At 37.4% G+C, this 9,014-nt stretch overlaps 1 pseudogene; it reads right to left on the bottom strand.

Moving 5' to 3' along the window:
* Window positions 1-1,829: 1,829 nt before the first annotated feature.
* On the bottom strand, window positions 1,830-6,041 carry LOC141608199 (wall-associated receptor kinase-like 1; annotated as a pseudogene).
* Between the last annotated feature and the right edge of the window lie 2,973 nt (window positions 6,042-9,014).

Raw genomic sequence — 9,014 nt, 5'->3', positions numbered from 1 at the left:
CTCGACGCAAGAAACTCAACGGTATAAACAACGACAAGAACTGACCGTCCGAACTCCGGGAATTGCTAAGAATGCGATTAAGAAGATGAACTTGTTTGCTTTCTCTCTTAAACAGTAATTTAGGTTTTGCAAAAGTGATTTAGAATAATGACGACAAAGCTTATATACCTTAATCGCATAATTAACAAAACCCGAGAAAACTCCCCGTAAAACGGGCTACTCGATTGAGTACCCGAGGTACTCGATCGAGTACCCCCTTACTCGATCGAGTGCCCCAGCTACTCGATCGAGTACCCAACAGGTCAGAAACTTTTCTAAAACGCAACTTACCCTTACTCGACAGAGTAAGGCCTACTCGATAGAGTACCCCAAGACTTATAAATACGGAGTATTACAGAATGTTTGAATATTCGAGTTTGAATGTTTGAATTTTCTTGCGCAGGCGGCACGAATTTGTTGTGCTTGTTGACTGCTTGCGTTGAATTTCACGAGATTTTCAGAGAGAATTCCAGAGCTTTTCTTTTCTTCGAATTTTTATGTCCTTTGAAATGAATAAACTTGGGGTATTTATAGAGAAAAAGTTGGGTTTTTCCTCGGGCTTGGTCGCAGGCCCATTTCTCGGCCCGTTTGCAATTTTACCCCAATTTGACTTCTGTTTTGACCTGAATAACTCAGAATGACCCAATTTGATTTAAAAGGGACAAAAATAATTAAATTGAGTAATTTATTTATTATCAACTCAAATTAATTAATTTTCGTATTTTCGACATTTAAATAAAATTTTAATGCCTACAGCTGATCTTACCTGGTGGCTACTACTATAAAGGCGCACAATGTTACAAAGGAAAGGAAGGGGGTAACGAATGAAAACGTGGATGATACAAAAAATAGTGACCTTGGTAGGATCCGGGACAGTTTCCCTTTTTTTTCTTTGTAGGTAAAGATGGGGATTGAAAACAACTATGGGTAAAAGTGGATGCGAGTTGGCATAGGAATTATGAAGCGGCTTTAGGGTGGGTGACCTACGATGAAAATGGAGGTAGAATCTTCGAAGGAGGATTGAAAATTAAAGCGGAATCTGCACTTCAAGCTGAGGCTATGGGGATTCGGAAAGTTCTTATGTGGGCATGCGAACGAGATATATTACATCTGGATTTATCCTCGGAATGTCTGCAATTGGTAACTCAACTTGCAGGTTTAGCAAGACCTAATCATCTAATAGGAGGTTTAATGGAAGATATTTTTCGAATCGGAACAAGGTTTCGTTGCCTGTGTTTTAGTTATTTTCTTTCTAAAGCTCAATAAGATAACTTATAGCCTCGCCTGTGAGGCTATGAGGTTGTAGTAAACCGATCTTGTCTAGTTGCCAAAAAAAAAACACAAATTCTAATACATTGTGCTTTTTTATTACATTCACATGCAATTTATCTCTAGATAAAAGTGTACACCGCCCCTTTTCCACCTTTTTTTATTTTTTATATTTTAGTTAATGTAATTTAATTTTCTTAATTTTTAAAAAAGTTGGGCTCTCCATAAACGTTCACGTTCAAAAATAGCTATTTAATGAGACGGGAAGGGAGATATGAGAATGAGGTAAAAAGAACAATACTACAACATAGAAACTACGGAGGTGTCAATTATCACAGCGAGAATTATACCACCATTTTTGATTTGTATAAGAGTATTCTAAATAAGTTTGTTTATATTTTTTCAAACTTTTAAAACTTTTTGGGTTATATTTTATTTTTTGGACATCAAAACTAAAATATAATTGAGCTTATACTACTAGCGCCCATATATCGTACGAGCATTAAATCTAGTACATCAATATTACACTGAAAATGGACAACTCAAATCAAATAGCAGAGCAGTTACAGTAGCAGATATGCATCGTCGTCACACGAAGAACCCGATCGTGATTCCACAAACCCTTAGACGACTACTCCGACATTGAGAATGTCGGGCATATGTCATGAACTATGAAGTCCATGAAGGGGTCACACCTCACAACAAATGCCCATCTTAAGAAGTAATATACATTCCAGAATTATATGAGTATATGACACTATCACATTAATTAACTAAACTACGTTCGCACTTCGCAGTGAAATACTCCGTAGCCATGAGCGGTTGAACCTCAATAGAGCAATCTGGGGGCTCGTCTTCAGAAAAGATTACACCATTACCAAAAGGACCGCCGTCTGCATACATCACTTCCGTGACACTTTGATTACTGTTTACAGCTCTAAGTTCTTTCAAAATAGGCATGTGTGAGGATCTAATCCCGTCCAACTGGACAGCAATTTCTTTCATTGTAGGTCGTTGTTTCCCGTTCATATTCAAGCATTTTCTGGCAATTTCAGCGATAGCCATGAACTCGTCTTCCTTACCCTCATTTATAATTCGGGCATCTAGCATATCTAACACACGAGCCTCTTCCATCTCTGTAAGGAACTCGGTGGCCAGGTTTATCCATCCCCCATTTCCTGTAGGGCATATCGGTTTCTTGCCCGTTATGAGCTCTACTAGGACTACGCCAAAGCTATAAACATCACTTTTCTCGGTGAATTGATTTGACTGAAAGTACTCAGGATCCAAATACCCGTATGTTCCTAGTACAACGGTAGTCACGTGAGTTTGATCGATGTTAATGGCCTTAGAGGTCCCAAAATCAGAAACTTTTGCTCGATACTTCTCATCTAGAAGTATATTGGTCGACTTTATGTCTCTGTGGTAAATAGGAGCAGACGAAGATGAATGCAAATATGCGACTGCTCCAGCTGATTCCGCTGCAATTTGTAACCGCATTTTCCAGTTCAGATGGAATTCTTGACCTTGATCATGTATAAGCTCATAAAGAGTTCCATTTGGGATGAATTCATAGACAAGAATAGGGACTTCCGTCTCTAAACAACATCCTAGCAATTTGACCACATTTTGATGGTTGATCTGAGAAAGAATTACCACTTCATTGATAAACTGTTCGACCTGGCTCTCGTCCACCTTTTTAGCTGTCTTAATGGCCACGATCTTTCCATCCATTAACATCCCTTTGTACACCATGCCCTGCCCTCCTTGGCCGAGTATTCTGTTGTTGTTGAAATTGTCGGTAGCCTTCTCTAGCTCAGTGACAATAAAAACTTTGGTCGTCTCAACAACACCCTCATCAGAAGACATTTGCTGCTGCAGTAGTAAACCACCGTTTCACTTGAAGTGCTTAGCTTTTTGCTTAATCTCTCTTCTCCACTTCACAAATCTGTAAAGCCAATAGGAACCTAGGGCCAACAGCCCAACAGCCCAACAGCACAACTCCCACGCCAATGAAGAAGGCTGAAAATATCATAGCAAAAGCATCAACACGACTAAGAAAAGCAGACAAGTTAATAATACCTTAGTGAGTGATTTAGCTTGTCTTGTGGAATTTGGTAATGTGACGATTATACACGGAACATTTGACAGCCATGGTAGACATAAAAAGTGCATTGGTATTATGGTGTAAAGGGCAACGTACATGACTAGAGGCATATATCACAGAAAACAAATAAAGGGTGAGAGTTTAACCTACTTTGGCTTACCTGGGAATGAAAAGCATTACTGCCTCCATTCAAATTCAACTGTCGCGGTACTTGGATAGTTGGATTTGAAGGGAGGAATTAGTTATAAGATCTAAAAATAGAGTATCACAATTCATAAACATTTGGCAACCAAGAACCAATATATAAGATAACATATTGGCTGATTACATCCAATGTACATACCAAGAAAAGAAGCTCGCCTGAACAGTAAATGCTTCTCGCAAAAATAGTAAAAATCTCCTGTTGAATTGGTGCCGGCATCGCAGCGTTTTTTGCAGTTCTGACATTCTGGCACTACTGGAAAATCAAATATTTAGTTTAATTTGTCGGTTAAAAATGCGATTATGCAAACTAATACAAAAGTTAATATGGGATTAACAGTCGTGGTTGTATAATCTAGGTTTGATGAATTAAAACTGGGTCATGTACTCATCGGAGAATTTCTCATGTACTCATCGGAGATAACGAGGTCGCTTTGATTGAGGATAAGGGACCTTATATGTGATAGAAGGTCTAGGAAGGAATAACAATATGAGAGTCCTATACTCCATAACTGTTCAAAATAAGAATTACATACACAATTTCAAATTTCCACGTGCATATACAAAGCTAAAAGGTTTGCCCTTGTGTTAGCAACCCAAAGAGAAAATATTCAAATATACACAATGAAAATTACTGCAGAGTTATACATGATGTTACCTCAAGAGATAGAAAAGCATACACATAGTTAGATATTTTGCTTTAATCCATATTATTCCAAAGAGGGCCAAGTAAAGAATTTTGGCTCCACTGAATAAAGACCGTACCAAAGTAAGTGGGAAATGGATACAAAATTATTACTCCTTTCATCACAAGTTTATTGTCTCCCTTTCTACTTGGGATGATTTAAGAAAAAGTGATGAAATACCAACACTATCCCTTAAATTAAAGAGAATAATGAGGACAATGTTGTTGTTTTGGAGATGGTGGTAGTTAATTATTGGGAGACAATATGGGATGTTCACACTTTTTACTTAATTACTTACTAACTATATATGGGTAGTTAATAATGTTTGGATACAATAAAAATGCTGACGAGGGATTATTTACCTTGGCATCCATTGGGAAGATAGGGGTTTCCTTCATAAGAAAACACACAGATGCAGGAGTTCATACCAAGGCCATTATCACACAATTGAGATAAAGTTGTAGACTCCGTTGCCCATGAGTCCCATCCTAATGCGGTTGGGAAGGTTTGCAAACTAGATAAAAACCCGGTGAAATTCTTCATTGAGTCCCCGTCAATTAAGGCCACAGATGCATTGCAAGAGTCGGAATTCAATTGTTGTTCAAAAGCAACATCTATCTCAAAAAAATCTAGGCGCGCTAGGTCTAGGTGGTATTCAAGTGAGGCTATGCAGCATCCATCGCGATTGCAAGTCGTTCCAGTCTTGTTGACATCATAACCGACACAAACTGAATCACACGAAGCCAAGGTTTTATCCCAATCTGATTTTTCAAAGCAGCTCTACTTCCACAACCCTCCATCATTAAAGCATTGCCGTCCATCAAGAATTGATATGGGCTACCTTTCATGTCATAGCTAATGATTTTCTTAATACCAGTGCTTTCACACAGGGTTACCTAATTCGCTCGTCCCCCCTCCGAATTGCGAATTAATTCGAACGAATTAATTCGCAATTCATTTTCATCTTAATTCGTCCCAATTCGCGAATTATTATTTGAGATTAAGCGAATTATATGATTATCTTAAAAACCAAAAAAAAATCGGGAAAAATTGAAGTATGACAAGATAATCCTGGTTATTTTGAAGTTTGAACTTTGAAGCCAAGACAACGATTTGATTCACTATGTAGATTTGTAGATTTGCTTTAATTTGATTTTGATTTCGACGGAAGATGATTTTTTTTTTAAGCTTTGTTGATATAAAAGGATAATCCTTTTTGCGGGTGGATTCGATTTAATTACCGAATTTTAAAATAATGTAATTCGCCAGCGAATTGAATTCGCTAAATTGAGCGAATCGCGAATTAGAATTAAGAAAGCGAATTGAACGAATTGCGAATCTGGTAGTTTCACAGAGTTTTTTACGGGGAAGGCCTACTATGAATACTTGATCGGTGGAATAGCGATCAAAGTAGTAATTTTGGTGTTGAGCGTCACGAAGTGAGTATCTTCCTGGCCAGATGATATTTATCACCTCAAGATTGAACTGCCGTAAGAATGGTTTTGAGGCATTGCAAATGATCTCGTATGATTGGTTATAGTAACAATCGGCACCAATGCCAAATGGGTATGGAATCTTAACATCACCGCAATCATCAACACAATTAGGCTTTGAAATACTGAAGCCAACTGTTATTCTTAGCATTAGCAACAGCTGAACAATTAGTAAGAACCACGAAACCATATTTTTATGTTTTCAGATCAGATATAGAGTACAGAACTTAGCCACACATACTTACTTATATATATACTGTTAATTAATTCAAGGGCACTGTCCCATCTTTGTTACTGGTTATATATTTCAGCCAGCCATGATTGACCACTGAATATAATAAATAAAATTTGAGCATTGAATGTGGAAGAGTAACAACTATCAACCGAATTAAATCACACAAGCGAGCAATTAGAGGATATACATGGAAAGCAGACTGACTTAGTCTTCATTGCTTGACTTATACAGATCAAAGGTTAAGTCTTTGACCAGTAAGTCTTTGTTAAGACGGACATATCTACTTTTATGACTTAGTCTTCATTGCTTGACTTATACAGATCAAAGGTTTTACTTTGACCAGTAAGTCTTTGTTAAGACGGACATATCTACTTAGCCACACACAAAACTCTTATACTGTCATTACAGAATACCATTTAAAGGACTGCACGCAAGGGAGAAGGAGACCTTAAATCTACTAATAGTCTCTCCAATTTTCATTTCCAAAAGAGTCACACGTCCAAAGGTTATAGGCAGCTCCATCAATATGAGCACCAATTTAAGCTAATTGCCATAATCTCAAGTGTCAAGCCGTTTACACATATCCAGACTTAACCCGAGCCCTTTACATTACAGGGGAGCCAAAAAGGACAGAATGACGATAAGAGGTGTCACACTTGAACCGTGGTCCAAGGTATCATATCGTACCAGTGATTGAGCCAACTGATAAGATAAAAACACACATTAATTTTTGACTAAATAACACAAACCCTAGAGGCCTAGAATACATTAACAAATCTGACCTCCCGGATTCAAACCAGCGACCTGAGGATATCGGTTGATACAACTATATACAGTCCTTCGCTCTACCAACTAAGCTAAGACCATCCCTGATGAGTTTATGGATTCAAGTACCTAAGAGGGGGAGGGGGTGAATTAGGTACTCTTTTAAAAATTTTAACTTCAACTTTATTGGATTAAAGTAAGTTAAGTGAACAAAAGAGATTTGAGGATACTTTGAATAATATTGAAAGATTGAACAAGTATCACAATGAATGTTCTTTGAAGTATGAAAGAACAATCGTTCGATCGTATCTATTTGTCTCGGTTTGTAGGATGTTCTGCAGGCCAAATGCGACGTGATATGATGAGCTAATCACTTCTATGTTTAAGCGAAACAAAACAAACAAACAAAGTAAAAAGGCAGCGGAAATGAAATAAGCACTTGAACACGAGATTTTTGAATTGGTTCGGCAAGAAACTCAAGTGCCTACGTCCAATCTACTTTTTATTACTTTCCTTTAGTGATCTACTCCGAAAACTAAAAGACCCTTGTAATAAAAGACGCCAACCTACTCCGGTTGCAAAGCTAGTACAAGAACTACTCCGTTCTATGACAAGCTAACTCGCAATCTACTCCGATTGCCAAGAGTTAAAGAACTACTCCGTTCTAGAACTCAACAACTCACAACCTACTCCGGTTGTCAAGAGTTAAAGACTACTCCGTCCTAAACTCTACTAACACACTTAAAATGTAAAGGATCAAGTTTCCACTAACACATTCTTAACAAAGAATAGAGGTGGACAACTTTTACAAGATCAACACTTTTAAGCAAGAGAGTTTAGTATAGAAAAGCAACAGTTAGCCACGACTGTAGAAACTGAAAGACACTTGAAGACTTTTAAAAGGATTTTGCAAAAGACACGATTTTTACTCTTTTAAAAACACTTTGCAAAACATGAAAGAATTAATTCAGAAAGTCTTAGGGATTTATGGAAGAGGCACACGGTTTATATAGAGGAGGTGAGTGAAGGGATTGCTAGGGTTTTGAAGGGCTTTGAAGGGTCAAAGGCTTTGCATGTGAGGAGCAATAGTAGCCACCCAAACACTTGCACCAAAGAGGAGTCTTTTGCAAAGGTGAGAATAGAGAAAGAAGGTTTGAAAGATAACCTTAAATGTTCATGCAAAATCAGAAAACAAAGGATGTGAGACAAGTCACAAGAGACAAGTTAACACAAATATGGCAAAAAGGAACTTTTGTTTTCTTAAAAACCAAGGGATTGAATTTGCATAAAGAGGAAACATTTTGAATAATTCAAACCACTCTTTATTGGATACTACCTCCTTAATAAAATCAGATTTTTATCTTTGAAAATATAAGTCACGTGAAAGCATTTGAAAGATAAAAAAGAAGCTTCAAGTTTTTACGAGTTGTGGCAAAGTCCACTCAGCTGTTTGCGTGTGAAAGCAACAGTCATCTGGACCGTTTCTATTACTCTGCTATACTCTACTTTCCCACTTGTACATTAAATGACACATGACTAATTACAATGGGATTAATAACAACTTCAATACTTCTTAATCCAAGCTTGATTACATCATTAATCCTGAAAAGGTAAACTAAGATAACACAAATCAAATGGGCATGTTATCATCAACATAAGGAACCCAACAAATTCCCCCTTTGATGATGACAAGCCCTAAACGAATGTATAAGCAATGTAAACACCTTGATTCAAGAATTTTAAGTAAGCAAGATCAAATGATAGAGAAGGGACAATATTACCTTACCAAGGGCAAAAGCAAGAATCAAACTATCAAGACAATTTTACATTGCCCCAAAACAAGAATCAAGCTTAAGAAGGTTAGACAAGACATTGGTTTAATCAATAGCAAGGAGATTAAGAGCATGAGTTTACCTTTTCCCCCTCTTGACATCATCAAAAGGATAGGGATGTCACAAGCATTAGAGTGCAGATATTTCATAAGAAAACACAAAAAGACACATGTAGATGTGACAAGGTAACAAGGTCAACATAAACAAAGATTAGGCATAGGCTAATCAAGGTTCAACATAGCTAAAGAGAGTTTAAAGTACACCACCAATTGTTCAAAATAACAAGCAAGAAAATAAGTCTTAGAAAGGCACAACCAAGGTGGAGCAAAATAAAGGGGCACGGGTGAGGGTTAATAGGCCGAGAGGAAATGGAAAGGCTAAGGAGAG

Source organism: Silene latifolia, chromosome 10 (assembly GCF_048544455.1).
Source record: "Silene latifolia isolate original U9 population chromosome 10, ASM4854445v1, whole genome shotgun sequence".
In the NCBI taxonomy this organism is placed as follows: domain Eukaryota; kingdom Viridiplantae; phylum Streptophyta; class Magnoliopsida; order Caryophyllales; family Caryophyllaceae; genus Silene; species Silene latifolia.
This window is presented reverse-complemented; position numbering and strand designations above follow the sequence as displayed.